This window comes from Diaphorina citri, unplaced genomic scaffold (assembly GCF_000475195.1).
Source record: "Diaphorina citri unplaced genomic scaffold, Diaci psyllid genome assembly version 1.1 scaffold782, whole genome shotgun sequence".
In the NCBI taxonomy this organism is placed as follows: domain Eukaryota; kingdom Metazoa; phylum Arthropoda; class Insecta; order Hemiptera; family Psyllidae; genus Diaphorina; species Diaphorina citri.
In genome coordinates, this window is record NW_007378215.1 from 41,731 (window position 1) to 62,812 (window position 21,082).

Below are 21,082 nucleotides of genomic sequence, written 5' to 3' on the forward strand. Positions count from 1 at the left end.
TCATCCTGCTGGAACAGGGCTGAAAAGTGCTATTCCAGCTTATGTATACAGACAGAAATATGTATAACATAATAATAAAGCTGCTTATTGAATTTACTTCTGGGGAGATATGATAGTAACAAAGTTTTTCAACACATTGATAAAAGAACTTGGAGGGAAAAACATCATTCGTGGACACCTCGAAGACACCTCCACTCTCCACTGGGTGAATCTTGAGAAGAGAATAAAATTAAAACCCGATGGATAATCTCACCTCCTTCTACCATGGGTGATAACTACACTGCGTGATACTGAAATGATCCGAGAATTGATTGTGAATCCTGAATCTTGATCAGTCAGTTCAGTTCTAGCTTTGGATTCTAAACCCGCGTGTCTCGATTTCTTTACGTAGAAAAATATATTTTCCGTTTATTTTTATTTACGTGATTTTTCCTGTAGGTATTCCTATAATTTATTTTCCACAAACTAAAAATAAGTGAGTGATTTTTTTTCCTCCTCAAAAACGTATTGAATTGCAGCTGTTCTGGGAACGCTGAGCCGTTTTTGAAGGTAGGAAAATCTTTTTGATAAATAAATATGTTTTACATAAATAGGTCATATTTATTATTGTCTTTCCTCTTCCTCCCTGAAGTAATCCTCTGGATGCGGAAAGCTGGAAAACAGTTCCCACTTCCCACCTATGTACTTGTATTTTTTCAAGATATTTTAATTATTTCTTCAGTTTCATTGTCAGACCGTAATACCTTGAAGTCAGATAAATAAACACCTTAAATAAGCTTTTTTCTAGCTCTTTAAAGAAAAGAGCTTTTAAGTTTTAAAAAAGACAATCTCCAGTTTTTCATGTCTACCTACCTAAGTCGTGACCAAAAACTGTCAGAAATTATCCCTTACAGCTTCCTTTTCCAAATCTCCTGCCAACTTAATGCTTCGTGAAATCACTTATTCAAATATCTGCTGTACCTCTCCACTCAAGCCCTGGTTGAAATAAAAAATAAAAAAAATTCCCGAAACTTTTCACTTAATCATCTCTGTAACTTGTTTTGAATACAAATCCTCTTAGCGAATTTCTCCCGGGGAGACAATTCCCGAAACTTTTCACTTAATCATCTCTGTAACTTGTTTTGAATACAAATCCTCTTAGCGAATTTCTCCCGGGGAGACAAGAGTCAAGCCGTTGAGGGAGGGAGAGTGGTGCTGGGAATAGGCATCTGTCTCCTCATCACCTCTATCCACCTTCCTTTATCTCCTTCACCCTGTCCCGTTAACATCCTTTGTATCCTTCACCCTTCTTTGTGTATCCCTTTCCCTTGTCAACCTCTCGCCCTTTTACAATGTTGTGTCCACCTCTCTCCTTCACCCTCTCCTTTTCACCCTTCTTTGTCCTTTCCTCTTCATCTCCTCTTCACCTTCATTTGTTTCATTCTTCCTTATCCTCATTCTATCTCGTCTCAGCTTCCTCCTTCAAAAACTCTTCACCCTCTCTTCCTTCATTTGTTTCATTTTTCCTTATCCTCATTCTATCTCGTCTCAGCTTCATCCTTCAAAAAGTCTTCACCCTCTCTTGTAGTCTTCATTCTCTCCTCTACTCTCCTCTTTATTTTTGTTCCCTCCACATTCTTCTGTCCACTTTCTTCTTGTACCCTTCTCTCCTCTTCACCCTCATTTTCCCCTATAGGTACTGTCCTCTTCGCCCATAGTTGCTTCTTTCACCCTTCACCCTCTCCTATTCCCTTCACCCTCTCTTGTACCCTTCTCGCCTCTTCAGCCTCTCGTATTAGTTCCACCTTCCTTTATCTCCTTCACCCTCTCCTATTCACCCTTCTTTGTCTTCTTCGTCCTTTCCTCTTCATCTCCTCTTCACCTTCATTTGTTTCATTCTTCCTTATCCTCATTCTATCTCGTCTCAGCTTCCTCCTTCAAAAACTCTTCACCCTCTCTTGTAGTGTTCATTCTCTCCTCTACTCTCCTCTTTATTTTTGTCCCCTCCACATTCTTCTGGCCACTTTCCTCTTGTACCCTTCTCTCCTCTTCACCCTCATTTTCCCCTATACTGTCCTCTTCACCCATAGTTGCTTCTTTCACCCTTCACCCTCTCCTATTCCCTTCACCCTCTCTTGTACCCTTCTCGCCTCTTCAGCCTCTCGTATTAGGTTTGCTTCAAGTGACACATTTCGTCTTTACGTTTGGGAGAAAACGTTTTAGATGATGTCGTCGCTCTGCTGCTCCAGTGCGGACTTTTCTCTTGGCACTTTTGCGGATTTTCCCCTTTGTTGTAAAGTTTTCTGTGCGCCCGTGTTGCTCCACATTCGAAGAACGAGTTACACAGAACTTCAAAGAGATATAAAAAGAGCCTCATTCTCTCCTCTACTCTCCTCTTTATTTTTGTCCCCTCCACATTCTTCTGGCCACTTTCCTCTTGTACCCTTCCCTCCTCTTCACCCTCATTTTCCCCTATACTGTCCTCTTCACCCATAGTTGCTTCTTTCACACTTCACCCTCTCCTATTCCCTTCACCCTCTCTTGTACCCTTCTCGCCTCTTCAGCCTCGCGTATTAGGTTTGCTTCAAGTGACACATTTCGTCTTTACGTTTGGGAGAAAACGTTTTAGATGATGTCGTCGCTCTGCTGCTCCAGTGCGGACGTTTCTCTTGTATACGTTCTCCAGTGGAGGTGAGGGGAGCTAAAGTTACTCCGTAGAAACTTTTTCCCCTCTCTTTGTGATAATTATTATATGAGGCTCTGACAATGAGAGGAAGATAGGGCAAGGGAGGGACGTAAAGTGCTGAATGAGGGACGTAAAGTGTTGAATGAGGGACGTAAAGTGTTGAATGAGGGAGCGTATCAACCCTTCTCAAATGAGCTGGTTGCCAAACTCGGGCTCGTTTCAAGCTTGAGAGAGTCATCTACTTATCCGGGTAATGAAAAAGTTCAGGTTGGAAACTTATGCTCTGAAGAACAGGGTACCTGTTTCTCATTCAGTGAAATTCCTTTCAAGGCGTTCTGATATATCTTGTTCCCTTATAATTGGCTTTCGATCTACGTGTTCAGCATCTTTCGTATCTGCAAAGAATGATATTCCGAATGTGATGCTAAAATGGTGTCTGCCCTACACTCTGCCTACCTACCTACCTACCTTATTTAATTGTAAACGATGTTCCATCGGGATGGAACTTTCAGGCATAATCCAGGAAGCAATCTTTTCTAAAGATGTTGAAGGGCCCAAGGGGATACCTAATAAAATGAATTTAAGGGCCTAGGGGAAACGTCATAGGCCCAAAAGATATCCAAGGACTAAGGGGATAATTAAAAGATACCCAAGAGCTACGGAGCCAAATAAGATAAAGGCCCAATGGTATACCTAATACGATGAGGACCAAGGTTATACATCACAGTTTCTCTTGGCACTTTTGCGGATTTTTCCCTTTGTTGTAAAGTTTTCTGTGCGCCCGTGTTGCTCCACATTCGAAGAACGAGTTACACAGAACTTCAAAGAGATATAAAAAGAGCAAAGGTCAAGTTACGAGAAACGGATCTTGCAGTTGATAGGTATCTTTAGCTCTTGATTGTTGGAAACTTATGCTCTAAAGGTCTATAGAACAGGGTACCTGTTTCTCATTCAGTGAAATTCCTTTCAAGGCGTACATATCTTGATCCCTTATAATTGGCTTTCGATCTACGTTTTCATCTTTCGTATCTGCAAAGAATGATATTCCGAATGTGATGCTAAAATGGTGTCTGCCCTACAGCCTACACTCTGCCTACCTACCTTATTTAATTGTAAACGATGTTCCATCGGGATGGAACTTTCAGGCATAATCCAGGAAGCAATCTTTTTGTTGGAAACTTATGCTCTGAAGAACAGGGTACCTGTTTCTCATTCAGTGAAATTCCTTTCAAGGCGTTCTGATAAATCTTGTTCCCTTATAATTGGCTTTCGATCTACGTGTTCATCTTTCGTATCTCCAAAGAATGATATTCCGAATGTGATACTAAAATGGTGTCTGCCCTACACTCTGCCTACCTACCTTATTTAATTGTAAACGATGTTCCATCGGGATGGAACTTTCAGGCATAATCCAGGAAGCAATCTTTTGGTACTTTGTGGGCTTTTGTTGTTGAAAGATTTAAAATTATTGCCTACCGTCCTACTGTACGGTGCGGTCAACTGGATTTCATCTTCAAAATACAAAGCCACCACCTATAAATCAAAATAATTATAGGGGTTGTTTCGACATACCTACTTTTACCTTACATAACGTTAACCATGCTCTTAATCCTACAATCTATCCTGTAACAATCTGTAACAAGGATTCTTAACCCAAGTTCGTCAAAGGATATAGAGGTAAGGATTGTCTAGTCACTAGCAGCAACAAAACCGATGTTTGACTTTGTGCTGAGATCAGTTTTAATGCGTAAATTCGTCCAAAAAAGATTATTCTCGAATTTAGTGTATTTCTAGTTCAGTTTGCAATGCCAGTAATCCGAAATGTAAGTAACACGTTTCAAATAATCGTGTGCGAAAAGTAACTATAAGCTCTAAGCAATCTTGAAAATAGTTATACGTTCAATCCAACTAATCTTCATCATTCTTCTCCAACACCATGCCTCAAATCCTTGTATCCTCTTCTCTTCGGTCATATGTAGTATTCAGAAGAGTCAAAGAGAGAAGAAACCTAATGAAGAACCTAAAGAAAAGAAGAGCAACACTAATAGGACATATACTAAGACATGGGGAGTTACCAGCAAGAGTTATCGAAGGCATGATTGAAGGCAAAAACACAAGAGGAAGACCACCACTGGACTACATCAAACAAATAATGGAGGATATGAACGTCACAACCTACTACGATCTCAAGAGGAAGGCAGAAGACAGGGAAACATGGCGTACTGCAGCAAACCAGCCTAATGGCTGTTAACCAATGATGATGACAATCATTAGATCAATCAATCAAGCATTAGATAACAACAACAACAACAACAACAACTTGAATTTATTCCACCGAATATTGTGGCGCAAACGACCCACTGAAAGTTACGATGTGTCCAAACATAGTCGACCGCCCGCCTCTCTGTCTGAGTGGTCAAGAGCACTGACTCTCAACGTGGAGGTGCTGGGTTCAAATCCCGGCCGGGGCGGAAATTTTCTGACCTAATTTTTCCGTTCCTGGATAGGCATGGGTGTAAAAGAATGTGCCTTGAAGTACATAATGGGAAAGTGGGTCCAAGGTACATTTTTTCTAATTAGTAGATATACCTATCTAAGTCGGCATTCTTCTGGTATTGGCCCGAGTTGGCTGCTGAAACCGTATTCTTTCTTATGACAGTTTCCTACAAAAGAACAATTTACTCTCACGGGTGTTAGGCCCCTGATGTTTTGGAAAACCTGATCAATACATGTTTTATGGAAAAGTTTTAATTTTTTGACTTCTTCTCCCCAAACAAAGAGACCTGTTATTAAATTAAATCGTTCCACGTTCTTCCATGATCGCGTGACTTTTCTACAACGCCAACGTTTGAATTTTCCTGGAGGTGAGTTTCCCTTTTGCCTGTTTTTTCGTTGATCCCAAAGTTCTTTTTCCTCATGCATGGAATCTTCTCCTTACTCCAAGATAAATCTTAGTGTAATGTTAGCCTTTTTTCCTTGTTGTTAATTGTGAGAAACGACAACATAATTATGTGGGATAGGTGCCCTACTAGGTATTATGGGCTTAATATTATGCTAAAATCTTCATTAAACCTTTCTAATTTATTCTCATATAAAACATACGGTGAAACTGTTGCCAAGGGCAATCTTCACCCACAACCCTGTAACATTCCAGACAAATCAACATTCATGTGAAAATCAATTTCTAATTACCTATAGGAGTATATTCACCTATTGTATAAGAGTATATTCACAGTTATATATGTTGATGATACTTACCTATATGTACGTGATGTCCTTTTACCTGCTTTTATTTACCAGTAACTCCAGATCTCTGTACGAGTAACTTTGAAGGTACCTACTTTTATTGCGCCGAATATGTATTTTGAATGACAATAATTCCATTACCTCAGTAGGCATGGGAAGTTTTCCATGTCTCGAACCTACAAATGAAGAAGAAATTTAATTTGGTACTTCATTCACAGTTATACCTACATAAATAGTTCTAGCATACAAAGCCCGAGAGTTTAGACGTCCTAATGGAAAAGATCAGGCCTTTGGCTTTTTAATCTCTCCCAGCTCAGGACTACATACAATGGGAGGCGAGTCCCTAGACGTCCTAATGGAAAAGATCAGGCCTTTGGCTTTTTAATCTCTCCCAGCTCAGGACTACATACAATGGGAGGCGAGTCCCCAGACGTCCTAATGGAAAAGATCAGGCCTTTGGATTTTAATCTCTCCCAGCTCAGGACTACATACAATGGGAGGCGAGTCCCCCTCCCATTTCACTACTAGGTTGACAATGTAGTACGGTTACGAGTATGCATGAGGTTGTATCCAGGGAACATTTCATTCAAGTCTTGATGTTATTCTTCCTGGTGCCTTTCAAGTCTACTGGTCAAATAGTTGGTCGATGAAAAAGACCGGTTTTGGGTGCAAGTCTGATTGTTTGCTGATTTCATTGATACGGCTTATTCTTCTTCCTCGCCTTTTCCCGTGTTCAGACCGGGTCGGTGTTTTTCTTCAGCCTCTCGATCAGCCCTAGCTAGGGTGATTGCTTTGGGCTACAAATTTTAAGAGTGGACTCAACCTTTGCTATTTCTTTAGCAAGGGGCTGGTCAAATAGTTGGTCGACGAAAAAGACCGGTTTCGGGTGCAAGTCTGATTGTTTGCTGATTTCATTGATACGGCTTACCTATTTTTCTTCCTCGCCTTTTCCTGTGTTCTAACCGGGTCGGTGTTTTTCTTGAGCCTCTCGATCAGCCCTAGCTAGGGTGATTGCTTTGGGCTACAAATTTTAAGAGTGGACTCAACCTTTGCTATTTCTTTAGCAAGGGAAAAACAAAATGACATGATCCAGGTCTGTCACTATACCTAGTCTTAAAATGAAGGTCTTGGAGAAAAAAAATCTCAAACCACAAATGCAGTCAATCATGGGAAGTCGTAAAAGAGGAAAGTCGAAAGTAGAAGCTATCATAGCAAACGCATGCACTCTGTTTCACTGGGTTCGGAAACGAAAGGTCTAATTTGAAAACACATTTCCACGTTTGTTCATTAAAAACAAAATGAAAATTATTTACTTGGATCGAAAACCGCGGAAATTAACGGAAACTGTAACCAAATCCAGTCGCGTTCTGACCGGAAAAACTCGGGAATTAATGATTAGATCAACGCACCCATCCACTATTCACACCACCACCTATAGGTATATTTACCACAGATAACTCTCACCTAACACATGGGATGCATTTTCTCACCAAAGGTTAATTGGAAACCTATAACACTTCCCCACAACAGGCAAATGAGGGCAAGCAAATAATTATTTACAAATATAGGTAGGTAATGTAGGTAAAGAAGTATTGTATATATTTACCTGCCTCGGTGAATTTGAGAATTTGACCACAATAATAGTAGTAGCCTACTGCTGGAGTAAAGGAACTTTTCAGTCCTAGAGGATAAGGGAAACCATTCTGCAGACATGGTGACGGGACATGAGATAAAAAAAATATATATATCTATAAATTTCGCATTAATGAAAAAGTCAAAAATTCATATTCGCTGATTAAAAATAAACATCTCATTTCCCTGGAAAGCAAAGTTCGTCATCAGCGAATAAATATTGTTGATCAATAGATTTTTTTTTTTTTAGTTTTTAGTTTATTAATTTATGGGTTTTTCAGAATTCGTCGCAGATTATTTATTAATTATTTTGCTCATTAAATTTAATGACATTTTTATTAGAACGAAAATAATTTATGAACTGAAAAATTTGCGAATAAAACTCTTGAAATTTTCATATGCCATTAACAGAACTATACAATCTATACCTACATGTAATCCAACATAACATGAACAAATGAACATAGCATTGAAAGAACATTAAAAACATTGCTTTCCAGGACACCATGAACCCTGCAGTAAAGAATGATAGCGTTATATTAATAAATTTCTTCTTACTCGCCTTTTCCTGTGTTCAGACCGGGTCGGTGTTTTTCTTCAGCCTCTCGATCAGCCCTAGCTAGGGTGATTGCTTTTGGCTACAAATTTTAAGAGTGGACTCAACCTTTGCTATTTCTTTAGCAAGGGAAAAACAAAATGACATGATCCAGGTCTGTCACTATACCTAGTCTTAAAATGAAGGTCTTGAAGAAAAAAAATCTCAAACCACAAATGCAGTCAATCTTGGAAAGTCGTAAAAGAGGAAAGTCGAAAGTAGAAGCTATCATAGCAAACCCATGCACTATTTTTCATTGGGTTCGGAAACGAAAGGTCTAATTTGAAAACACATTTCCACGTTTGTTCATTAAAAACAAAATGAAAATTATTTACTTGGGGGAGAAATGAGGCTTCAAATTAAAAACTTTTCCGCCCCCCGTGCAGAACCCCGAACCCCAGGATAAGGGAAACCATTCTGCAGACATGGTGACGGGACATGAGATAAATTTCGCATTAATGAAAAATCTGGTGTGAACATCACACGACTTTCCTTATCCTATTGAATGATGCTTATTTGAGTGTTCTTTTACCCTAACTTTTACAATATCTAACCGTTTTGTCGCTATAGCTGAAAACCGCCAAAAAACGGTCGAAATCTGTCCAAAAGCGGTCAAAATACCGCCAGCATCTCTACCAAACGTTTTGTGTTGCATTCTTGTCACATTTGTGAACTACATACAAAATTTCAAGTCTCTAGCTTATACCGTTCCCGAGATATTGTTAAATTACACCCTCGAATTTAGTGTATTTCTATCTTCTCTTGGCCATCTGAGTGGAGACATACTACGAAATGGGTATGCTACTACAACACCGACACTAGTCCCAATTTGGTAGCTTTTTTTTCGTCAGTTGCAACTGACATAACAGTAGAATGTACATTTCTACTGTTGTGTCCATACTGCCTTCTTCTCCTTCACCCTCTCCTCTTCACCCTTCTTTGTCTTCTTCGTCCTTTCCTCTTCACCTTCATTTGATATTAGGTAGGTAGATACTTCCTACAATTATCGGTCAACCTGTCACGAAACCATCAAATTGAAATCGGGGTGTTGACATTACAGGGCACCATCTGCAGTACTGAAAACTTTTCCCCAGGATATCTAAATACACTGTCGATCCCTTAACAACTCGTACAACCCCCGGGATAAAGAAACCACACACACGGCTATTCCCATAGTCAAAATTTATGCCCAAACTTTTCTACATGGTACATGGTAAATTGAAACCCACACACAGAAACTCCCAAGAAACAATTGTTGTAAAAGGCGCAATTGTGTTAATTCTTAGCTCGCCTCTGACAAAACCACACACACGGCTATTCCCATAGTCAAAATTTATGCCCAAACTTTTCTACATGGTACGTGGTAAATTGAAACCCACACACAGAAACTCCCAAGAAACAATTGTTGTAAAAGGCGCAATTGTGTTAATTCTTAGCTCGCCTCTCTGAGGAAAAGAAAACACCTGAGAGAAGTAACACGTTTTCAGTTTCACCTATCGAAACAATGCCCTTGGGGGAGGGAGGTGTACATTCTCCAGTGGAGTGGAGGGGAGGTAAAGTTATTCCGTAGAAACTTTTTCTCCCCTCTTTGTGATAATTATTATATGAGGCTCTGGCAATGAGAGGAAGATAGAGCAATGCAGGGCCGGATTACCCATAAGGCAGAATGGCAGACTGCCACGGGCCCCGCGCTTTGAGGACTTACACTAGATATTATGGGTTTTTAGGTAAGATCTGTAAGTGAGTAAGAAGAAGGTAAGGTAAGAGATTAGGAGGGGACAAGAAAAGGGTTTAATGAAGAAATAGGGAGAGGGGAAGAGAAAAGAGAAGATGGGGGGATATCAGTTATCAGATTGTGACAGATCCATGTTCTCGTTAGGATCTGCAGAGGGAGGAGAAGTATTGGAGTTGTGCTCTTTCATAAGAAGGGAGATATGATAGTAACAAAGTTTTTTTTATCACATTGATAAAAGAACTTGGAGGGAAAAACATCATTCGTGGACACCTCGAAGACACCTCCACTCTGCACTGGGTGAATCTTGAGAAGAGAATAAAATTAAAACCTGATGGATAATCTCACCTCCTTCTACCATGGGTGATAACTACACGCGTGATACTGAAATGATCCGAGAATTGATTGTGAATCCTGAATCTTGGTCAGTCATCACTGTCATCAGTCTGATCAGTCAGTTCAGTTCTAGCTTTGGATTCTAAACCCGCGTGTGTCGATTTCTTTACGTAGAAAAATATATTTTCCGTTTATTTTTTTATTTACGTGATTTTTCCTGTAGGTATTCCTATAATTTATTTTCCACAAACTAAAAATAACTGAGTGATTTTATTTTCCTCAAAAACGTATTGAATTGCAGCTGTTCTGGGAACGCTGAGCCGTTTTTGAAGGTATTAGGAAAATCTTTTTGATAAATAAATATGTTTTACATAAATAGGTCATATTTATTATTGTCTTTCCTCTTCCCCCCTGAAGTAATCCTCTGGATGCGGAAAGCTGGAAAACAGTTCCCACTTCCCACCTATATGTACTTGTATTTTTTCAAGATATTTTAATTATTTCTTCAGTTTCATTGTCAGACCGTAATACCTTGAAGTCAGATAAATAAACACCTTAAATAAGCTTTTTTCTAGCTCTTTAAAGAAAAGAGCTTTTAAGTTTTAAAAAAGACAATCTCCAGTTTTTCATGTCTACCTACTACCTAAGTCGTGACCAAAAACTGTCAGAAATTATCCCTTACAGCTTCCTTTTCTAAATCTCCTGCCAACTTAATGCTTCGTGAAATCACTTATTCAAATATCTGCTGTACCTCTCCACTCAAGCCCTGGTTGAAATAAAAAAAACATTGCTTTCCAGGACACCATGAACCCTGCAGTAAAGAATGATAGCATTATATTAATAAATTTTGATAGTACAGTATTAATATTTACAAAGGAATTAATTACAAGTAAAATCATTATTTTACTCTAGGTAGTGATATTAATGAGTCAAAACATAGACGGAAAAACAGAAGTTGTGAAGTTGATACCAGATGACAAGTAGCAAAGACCTAACATTACCTTAGCTTTTAGTGCAGGTAAAAATTTAGAATATGTATCTACTGACTATTGAACAATCTAATTATTCTCTTGTGAACACCCAGAAAACCCATCTGAAATACTGAGAAATAGTTGAAAAACTTTTTGCTGCGTACGAAAATGCCAGATAAAAACCACCACAACTTTTCCATGTAACTAAAGTGGAAAAGAAAATAACTTTTACACCTGTACCTCTGAAGAAACTTCGTGTTAACCTAATAGAAATAACAAGAAGGAAAGAAGACGAATGAAATGTTAAAAACTGTGTAGGAAAAGAAATTACCAAAAGGAACGTGCAATAAAGATGTTATAACAAGTTGGGTAAAGCTGAAATATTTGAGAATTCAGTAATAGAAGCACGTAGACGCAGCCAAATGAAATCTCACAAATTGAAAAAGAAGAAAAGGAAAGAAGAAGAAAATGCTCATTTTTGTTTTCTTACACGATGTATGAAATTATTATTTGCCCTCAAGGACTCGAAGTGAGAACATTGTGGACCTTGTCCCTTTGTATAGAGGAAGCCGGGGAAGGAAAAATGCATCAACTGTAAATAGAGAAGCAAATAGTACCCTGGAGAAAAATGTGCTGATCACAATGATAAGAATATGTGTAATATAGTAGGTTTCAAGGTGCATCCCCTTACATTTACCACATGCCTGTAGATATTCGTTCCTTAAAAAGGATCCACGAGTAGCAAAAGAGTTTCCCACTTGAAAGCTTAGAGCTTATTTTTCCATTTGTTGTCTACAAAATGAATTTATTAATGTTTTTAAATACCTTTTTATTCTGCAGAAGGAAAAAAGCATCTACGTTCAGTTTGCAATGCCAGTAATCCGAAATGTAAGTAACACGTTTCAAATAATCGTGTGCAAAAAGTAACTATAAGCTCTAAGCAATCTTGAAAATAGTCAAAACTTCCATAAATTGTATGGCTTTATGTTTTAGATACCATTATTATATTAGGTAGGTAGATACTTCCTACAATTATCGGTCAACCTGTCACGAAACCAAATTGAAATCGGGTTGTTGACATTACAGGGCACCATCTGCAGTACTGAAAACTTTTCCCCAGGATATCTAAATACACTGTCGATCCCTTAACAACTCGTACATTTAATACAACTTGTGCTTTTATTAAGACCTTTTGAATTAGAGTAAGTTATTCGAATTTCAAAATTTAGGAAATAAAAACTTACGTTGCATTTATCGAGGATAACTTGAGGTAACCTACTGCCATCCCAGTAATACCTATAGTATTTTTGACATACCTAGGTTTAATTATTTTACATAAAATAGGGCTCGTGACAAGGTGCTCCTCTACAAGGTGAAGATATCTTAAAGATCTTGTTATCATTATTACTAGTGAATATTCCAGTCGCCGGTCATGCTTTCTCCGTTTTGTGCTTTTAGATACATGACGCAGTCAGTTAGTATTTTTGACATACCTAGGTTTAATTATTTTACATAAAATAGGGCTCGTGACAAGGTGCTCTACAAGGTGAAGATATCTTAAGGATCTTGTTATCATTATTACTAGTGAATATTCCAGTCGCCGGTCATGCTTTCTCCGTTTTGTGCTTTTAGAATTTAGATACATGACGCAGTCAGTTGTTTAATTTTATCATTCTTAATCTTATCATTTTATTATTTTTATTTTTCCTGAAGAGTTTTGTGAAAGTTTGTCTTTGTTGAACTTCATCAGATTTCTGGGACCGAATTTTGATTAATGTCATTGCCTTAATTATTTGTGCTGTACGAGTAGGTACATATGTGTGGGCGTTAGAGGATATGGTATCTTAAATCTTGAACATATTTCGAACAAGAATAAGGTTCAGTTTGCAATGGGCAATGCCAGTAATCCGAAATGTAACACGTTTCAAATAATCGTGTGCGAAAAGTAACTACATATAAGCCCTTAGCGATCTTGAAAATAGTCAAAACGTCCATAAATTGTATGGCTTTATGTTTTAGATACCATTAGTCCATTATATATATTAGGTAGGTAGATACTTCCTATACAATTATCGGTCAACCTGTCACGAAACCAAATTGAAATCGGGGTGTTGACATTACAGGGCACCATCTGCAGTACTGAAAACTTTTCCCCAGGATATCTAAATACACTGTCGATCCCTTAACAACTCGTACAACCCCCGAAACCACGACAAAACCACACACACGGCTATTCCCATAGTCAAAATTTATGCCCAAACTTTTCTACATGGTAAATTGAAACCCACACACAGAAACTCCCAAGAAACAATTGTTGTAAAAGGCGCAATTGTGTTAATTCTTAGCTCGCCTCTCCGAGGAAAAGAAAACACCTGAGAGAAGTAACACGTTTTCAGTTTCACCTATCGAAACAATGCCCTTGGGGGAGGGAGTGTACGTTCTCCAGTGGAGGTGAGGGGAGCTAAAGTTACTCCGTAGAAACTTTTTCCCCCCTCTTTGTGATAATTATTATATGAGGCTCTGACAATGAGAGGAAGATAGGGCAATGGAGAGGAAGATAGGGCAATGGAGGGACGTAAAGTGCTGAATGAGGGAGCGTATTAGCCCTTCTCAAATGAGCTGGTTGCCAAACTCGGGCTCGTTTCAAGCTTGAGAGAGTCATCTACTATAGGTAATGATCGATACAAATGAATTAGGTAGGTATAGAAGTGTTTTCTAGTAGGGAGGGGGGTAGGTCCTGGGGGCCCCGCGCCTTTGAAACTGCCCCGGGCCCCGCGGGGGGCTAATCCGGCCCTGGAGCAATGGAGAGGAAGATACGGCAAGGGAGGGACGTAAAGTGCTGAATGAGGGAGCTTATTAACCCTTCTCAAATGAGCTGGTTGCCAAACTCGGGCTCGTTTCAAGCTTGAGAGAGTCATCTACTTATCCGGGTAATGAAAAAGTTCACAAATCTCCTCCCCCACCCTTCTGTTGACAGACTGAAAATTTTCGAGAGCAAAAAAAAAAAAATGGCAAGCAAAAGACAACTCTTTCAACTGCCAACGTGAGATTATCAGGCTTTATGCCAGCTCACCTTTTTCGCTGGATTTCCGACCATTTCTTCAATCGGCCTCACGAGGTTGAGTTTACTCCGAAACAGCCAGAAGGATATGTTCAGACAAGCACTTGTTTAGATTTTACCAACTCACATGTTGCTCAAGTATACTAATCCACTAGGAAATTGCTAGTGCATTCAGCATCACGTATTATGTCGTGTGGATGTGGATAACCTATCCAAGAACTCCTATATGAAAAGCCTACGTGAATTGCTAGTGCATTCAGCATCACGTATTATGTCGTGTGGATGTGGATAACCTATCCAAGAACTCCTATATGAAAAGCCTACGTGATTAAAATATTTGGACCCCTTGGAGCATCGAGATCTACATCCGCAGATCCTCACTTTTACCTGCACTTGTTTAGATTTTACCAACTCACATGTTGCTCAAGTATACTAATCCACTGGGATATTGCTAGTGCATTCAGTATCACGTATTATGTCGTGTGGATGTGGATAACCTATCCCAGAACTCCTATATGAAAAGCCTACGTGATTAAAATATTTGGACCCCTTGGAGCATCGAAATCTACATCCGCAGATCCTCACTTTTACCTATTCCTACATTTCCTACCCTCAAAACTATTTTGAGAATTTTGGCTTTTGCTGATATTGCTTGAAGGGAAAGAAGAACTAAAGGAGGCAATCATGTACAAGTAGGAACGTTTTCAGGAATTCAGGTTCACTGATGTTTATCTCTTGGTTCGTTTTATTTCTGTATTTAACAAAAAAATTTGTATTTGGTTGTTCAAATAGAGCTTTTAAGAAACGCTGTTTAGAGGTTTAGACGAACCAAAGGCCAAGTGTATCCGCAGTCCTGGGTTCAGGAGAGGAAGTTAAAGGCGGCCCCTTGTCGGTAAGACCGTTCCTGCTCCAAGCATTCTCGTACTTTCAAGTTTCAAGTGTCCCTTGTCAAATAAGCATTAGAAAAGCTAAATACGCTCGGCCTTTTCCTACGTTTCTTTCAAAAATACAAATTCAATCCCCCCATAATCCCTATTTGTTTTGCTCAATAGACTTTCATGAGATTTTATTACTTTCTATTACCTTTACGTATAGGGAACCTATACAAGGTAATGAGAAAGTATTGCAATCGGTCCAAATTTTCAAAATTACGCTCGGCCTTTTCCTACGTTTCTTTCAAAAATACAAATTCAATCCCCCCATAATCCCTATTTGTTTTGCTCAATAGACTTTCATGAGATTTTATTTTTCAAATAGGATTTGGAACAGAAAAGGAAGAAATAATTGGAAATCTATATACATACGTGGTCCAAATATACCTAAAAGTACATTTTTATCCGAACAAAACGTTTTGTACTTTGTGGGCTTTTGTTGTTGAAAGATTTAAAATTATTGCCTACCGTCCTGCTGTACGGTGCGGTCAACTGGATTTCATCTTCAAAATATAAAGCCACCACCTATAAATCAAAATAATTATAGGGGTTGTTTCGATATATGTACCTACTTTTACCTTACATAACGTTAACCATGCTCTTAATCCTGCAATCTATCCTGTAACAAGGATTCTCAACCCAAGTTCGTCAAAGGATATAGAAGAGGTAAGGATCGTCTAGTCACTAGCAGCTATAAAACCGATGTTTGACTTTGTGCTGAGATCAGTTTTAATGCGTAAATTCGTCCAAAAAAGATTATTCTCGAATTTACTGTATTTCTATCTCCTCTTGGCCATCTGAGTGGAGACATACTACGAAATGGGTATGCTACAACACAGACACTAGTCCCAATTTGGTAGCTTTTTTTTCGTCAGTTGCAACTGACATAACAGTAGAATGTACATTTCTACTGTTGTGTCCATACTGTAGCAATAGATGTAGAGAAAACTTTACAGTAACTAGCTATGCTTTTGGGGTGTTGCAGAAGTTCCAGGAGATTTCTTGGTGCCTTAGGTGTTTTAGTGGAAACTGGAGCAAAAGAATTGACAAAAACTACAAATCTCAATTCTTCAACTAGAAATAAACTCGATTCGAAAGAAAATAGAAAGAGCGAGAACGAAATGAAGTTACATAAAAAGAGAAACAACAGCGCAAGTTTTAGTATTAGACATTAGTGGATGTGTCAAATCTTCCGTTCACAATCAATTTCTACAGATCCTTTCTAATTTTGAATGTACGACGGAATCCTTCTTCTTTATATCACACCTAGCCCAGTGGCAGCTCCTTTGGTTAAACTGTTTTTCCTTTCTCAAAAATGTACATTACCTCAATAGTCATAAATTTATTTGGCCAAATTTCTTCATCCATCATAAAACATCTTCTCCCTCTTTCCTTGAAGTCCCCAGTGCCGTTATGATATGGGGAATGAAGAGTATCATTCCGCCTTCCAGTAGCCTTGGGACGTACAATAAATTTCGAGCCTACCCCCATCATAGCTTCAGTTAAAAGCTTTCTTTATAAACACTACACTCAAAAATCAGGCCCTTTGTAAACACACATTTCCCTTTTAGTGTTTTGACACTGGCCTTTGCTCGAGACATGGCTTTATCAGATCTGACAATCAGCTGTTGCCCTAATAACAAACACTTATCTGTTAACACTCAAACTGGATCTGTTAAGTAATTTTTTGAAAAACAGGACCATAAAAGTTAAATGCAATGGTTCACTATCTAACAGTCATCCCCTTGAGAACGGGATAGTCCAAGGGTCCTCCTTGAGTCCGTTGCTTTTTATAGTCTTTATTAATGACATTCTCGATACTGTAAAAGTTCCCTTGCGGCGGCTTTTGTTTATTGATGACTTCCTGATCATAGCCAGGGGCAAGGATATAGATGGCTTACAAGCCCGTATTCAAAACACTTTGAATGAAGTACATAAATGGTCCACCAGGAATGGTCTCATTTTTTCCACCGATCCTACTAAGTCCGCCTGCATTAACTTCTCTAGAAAACGCAATCCCACTTGTCCCCCTTTATTCTAGTTGAAGAATTGAGATTTGTAGTTTTTGTCAATTCTTTTGCTCCAGTTTCCACTAAAACACCTAAGGCACCAAGAAATCTCCTGGAACTTCTGCAACACCCCAAAAGCATAGCTAGTTACTGTAAAGTTTTCTCTACATCTATTGCTACAGTATGGACACAACAGTAGAAATGTACATTCTACTGTTATGTCAGTTGCAACTGACGAAAAAAAAGCTACCAAATTGGGACTAGTGTCTGTGTTGTAGCATACCCATTTCGTAGTATGTCTCCACTCAGATGGCCAAGAGGAGATAGAAATACAGTAAATTCGAGAATAATCTTTTTTGGACGAATTTACGCATTAAAACTGATCTCAGCACAAAGTCAAACATCGGTTTTATAGCTGCTAGTGACTAGACGATCCTTACCTCTTCTATATCCTTTGACGAACTTGGGTTGAGAATCCTTGTTACAGGATAGATTGCAGGATTAAGAGCATGGTTAACGTTATGTAAGGTAAAAGTAGGTACATATATCGAAACAACCCCTATAATTATTTTGATTTATAGGTGGTGGCTTTGTATTTTGAAGATGAAATCCAGTTGACCGCACCGAACGGTAGGACGGTAGGCAATAATTTTAAATCTTTCAACAACAAAAGCCCACAAAGTACAAAACGTTTTGTTCGGATAAAAATGTACTTTTAGGTATATTTGGACCACGTATGTATATAGATTTCCAATTATTTCTTCCTTTTCTGTTCCAAATCCTATTTGAAAAAAAAAAATCTGGTGTGAACATCACACGACTTTCTATTACATTTGCAGAATACGTAGGTATTTGAAAAGAAATAGAAAATAAAATGGTTGATGGGATTGAAGAGGTAGAGTGTGATGATGTAATGGTTGATGGGATTGAAGATGGCATATGAGAATTTCAAGAGTTTTATTCGCAATTTTTTCAGTTCATAAATTATTTTCGTTCTAATAAAAATGTCATTAAATTTAATGAGCAAAATAATTAATAAATAATCTGCGACGAATTATTTTTTCAACTTTTGTTAAAGGTCAAGGAAACATCAAGTTTCGTCCATTACTCCATTACCTATACAAAATCTGTTGATACGACGATTTTCCAAGGTCTCAAATTATTTTCATTATTTGAACATGCTCGGAGACAACGTTTGTTTCAATTTCAAAATAGACTTGTAGGTCCCGTATTAAGTTAGTCGGTTGTAGTGTTCACTTCAGTCTCGCTGATGTTGAAATCCTGAGCCGCCAGTGTGCTTCTGTATGTTTTAAAACCTTGTGTAGTCTTATTCCCTAATTTTGGAACAAACTTCAAACAAAGTAAAGTACTATGTTATCAGGACGCGTGTTTTTTCAACTTTTCTTAAAGGTCAAGGAAACATCAAGTTTCGTCCATTACTCCATTATACAAAATCTGTTGATACGACGATTTTCCAAGGCCTGAAATTATTTTCATAATTTGAACATGCTCGGAGACAACGTTTGTTTCAATTTCAAAATAGACTTGTAGGTCCCGTATAAGTTAGTCGGTTATAGGTATACAAAGTGCAGTTCCGCGTATTTGGGTCATGTTCACTTCAGTCTCGCTGATATTGAAATCCTGAGCCGCCAGTGTGCTCCTGTTTGTTTTAAAACCTTGTGTAAGTCTTATTCCCTAATTTTGAAACAAACTTCAAACAAAGTAAAGTACTATGTTATCAGGACGCGTACCACATATGTTTTTGTTTATGTTGTTATTTTTTCTCTATTCCAAAAGTTATTCGTACATAAAATTACCTCAAAAGTTTAAAGAAGATAAAGCAATATCTGGCAAAACCCTGGCAAGTAGCGAAGAAAAACTCATTATTTTAATTGAAACAAAGTCACCGCAGAACATTATAGCGAAATACTTGGAATAAACTTGAAAGTTATGACGAAACTTTCTCATATAGCATACAGGATGGCTCAGAAGTAGGTGTTGAGCCATTCAGTGTTTAGGACACAAAGGTAAACAACGGTATGCCCTTACTAGGTGGTAGCCACCCTGTATAAACGGGGATGTTTCCGCGAGTGTACTTAACTCGTGTTAAGTTTTCACCCAAACCTGATATACAGGGTGATTTTAGGTATTCAATTGCATAGTTATTTATCCAGGTAATTAAAAACTTTTACTCTGAGCTATTCAGTGTTTAGGACACAAAGGTGAATAATGTTATGTCCTCTCTAGGTAGCCACCCTGTATAAACGAGGATGTTTCCGCGAGTGTACTTAACTCGTGTTGAGTTTTCGCCCAAACCTGATATACAGGGTGATTTTAGGTATTTATCCAGGTAATTAAAAACTTTTACTACCACTATAGTCAGGTAAGTATTTTGTTGATAGGTAATTCATATCTTCTTGGGAAGTTAGAGAACTAGATAGGTTTGAGGTAGTGTGAAAAATTCTAATCAGAAGATATCCTAAATCCCAGAAATATACTTCCAATAAAAAGATAGGTTTCAGCTTTATCTATGGAGGTAGTGTGAAAATTTCTAATCGGTGGATATCCTAAATCCCAGAAATATTATACTTCCACATTCATATCTTCTTGGGAAGTTAGAGAACTAGATAGGTTTGAGGTAGTGTGAAAATTTCTAATCAGAGGATATCCTAAATCCCAGAAATATACTTCCAATTAAAACATAGGTTTCAGCTTTATCTATGGAGGTAGTGTGAAAATTACTAATCTGTGGATATCCTAAACCAAAGAAATATACTTCCAATAAAAGATAATTTATAGCGTCATGAGGAAGAAATAAGTTTCCAAGATAAAGATTCAAGTTTGAAGATAAAGCTCTCCCATCCGAAGGATGTTTCCGCGAGTGTACTTAACTCGGGTTAAGTTTTCACCCAAACCTGATATACAGGGTGATTTTAGGTATTCAATTGCATAGTTATTTATCCAGGTAATTAAAAACTTTTACTACCACTATAGTCAGGTAAGTATTTTGTTGATAATTCATATCTTCTTGGAAAGTTAGAGAACTAGGTAGGTTTGAGGTAGTGTGAAAATTTCTATCAGAAGATATCCTAAATCCCAGAAATATACTTCCAATAAAAAGATAAGGTTTCAGCTTTATCTATGGAGGTAGTGTGAAAATTACTAATCTGTGGATATCCTAAATCAAAGAAATATACTTCCAATAAAAGATAATTTATAGCATCATGAGGAAGAAATAAGTTTCCAAGATAAAGATTCAAGTTTGAAGATAAAGCTCTCCCATCCGATGTATTCCACGTGAAGAACAGATATATCAAAACTTAAAGACATGTAGAAAGCATGTTCCTGGTATGTTGTGAAAAATGTACGCTGGGGTTTTTTTCCTTCTAGCTTTCCGAAACGATGCACTTTTGTTAATTTATTTGCTGCCACCAGGATGCAATATGTAATACAACACGTCGCTTGCAATATTGCTCCAGTTTTTTCAACCTCTTCATGACCAAAGGCCCTAGAGAAGGAAATATGTAGGTACAACTACTTGTTTACCTACAAAGAGCATGTTGCTAATCTTTGTTTCTGCCTTGCCTATTTGCTAATTTCAATAAGCTCCATTGCTTCAAGTTACTTTTGTTGCACTTCACTCAAAATCAGCAAGATAATTTTCATATGGTTATTTCAAGTTAGAACATTCATCCCCCCAATATTGCTTTGGGCCTGAAGAGTGAAACTTCTTTTTCCACAGATGCTAGGGACACACGTTCAACAAACAACATACGAAAAGATAACTACACCTAGTTATATTTTTCCAAATTTATGATACGCTTGCCATTACCAAGTACCTAAGTAGGTACCTACATAGTAAAAAAAAAAAAAAAAAAAAAAAACCCCCCAAGCATTTCTTAA

The 21,082-nt window shown here is 38.0% G+C and overlaps 1 long non-coding RNA gene across 1 annotated transcript in view; it reads left to right on the forward strand.

Annotated features, from left to right (window-relative positions):
* The first annotated feature begins 211 nt into the window (after positions 1-211).
* LOC103512018 overlaps positions 212-21,082 on the forward strand; it is a 34,854-nt gene continuing 13,983 nt past the window's right edge. The window contains exon 1 of the long non-coding RNA XR_003392286.1: positions 212-549. This is a non-coding gene — a long non-coding RNA (uncharacterized LOC103512018). The remainder of the gene's footprint in view (positions 550-21,082) is intronic.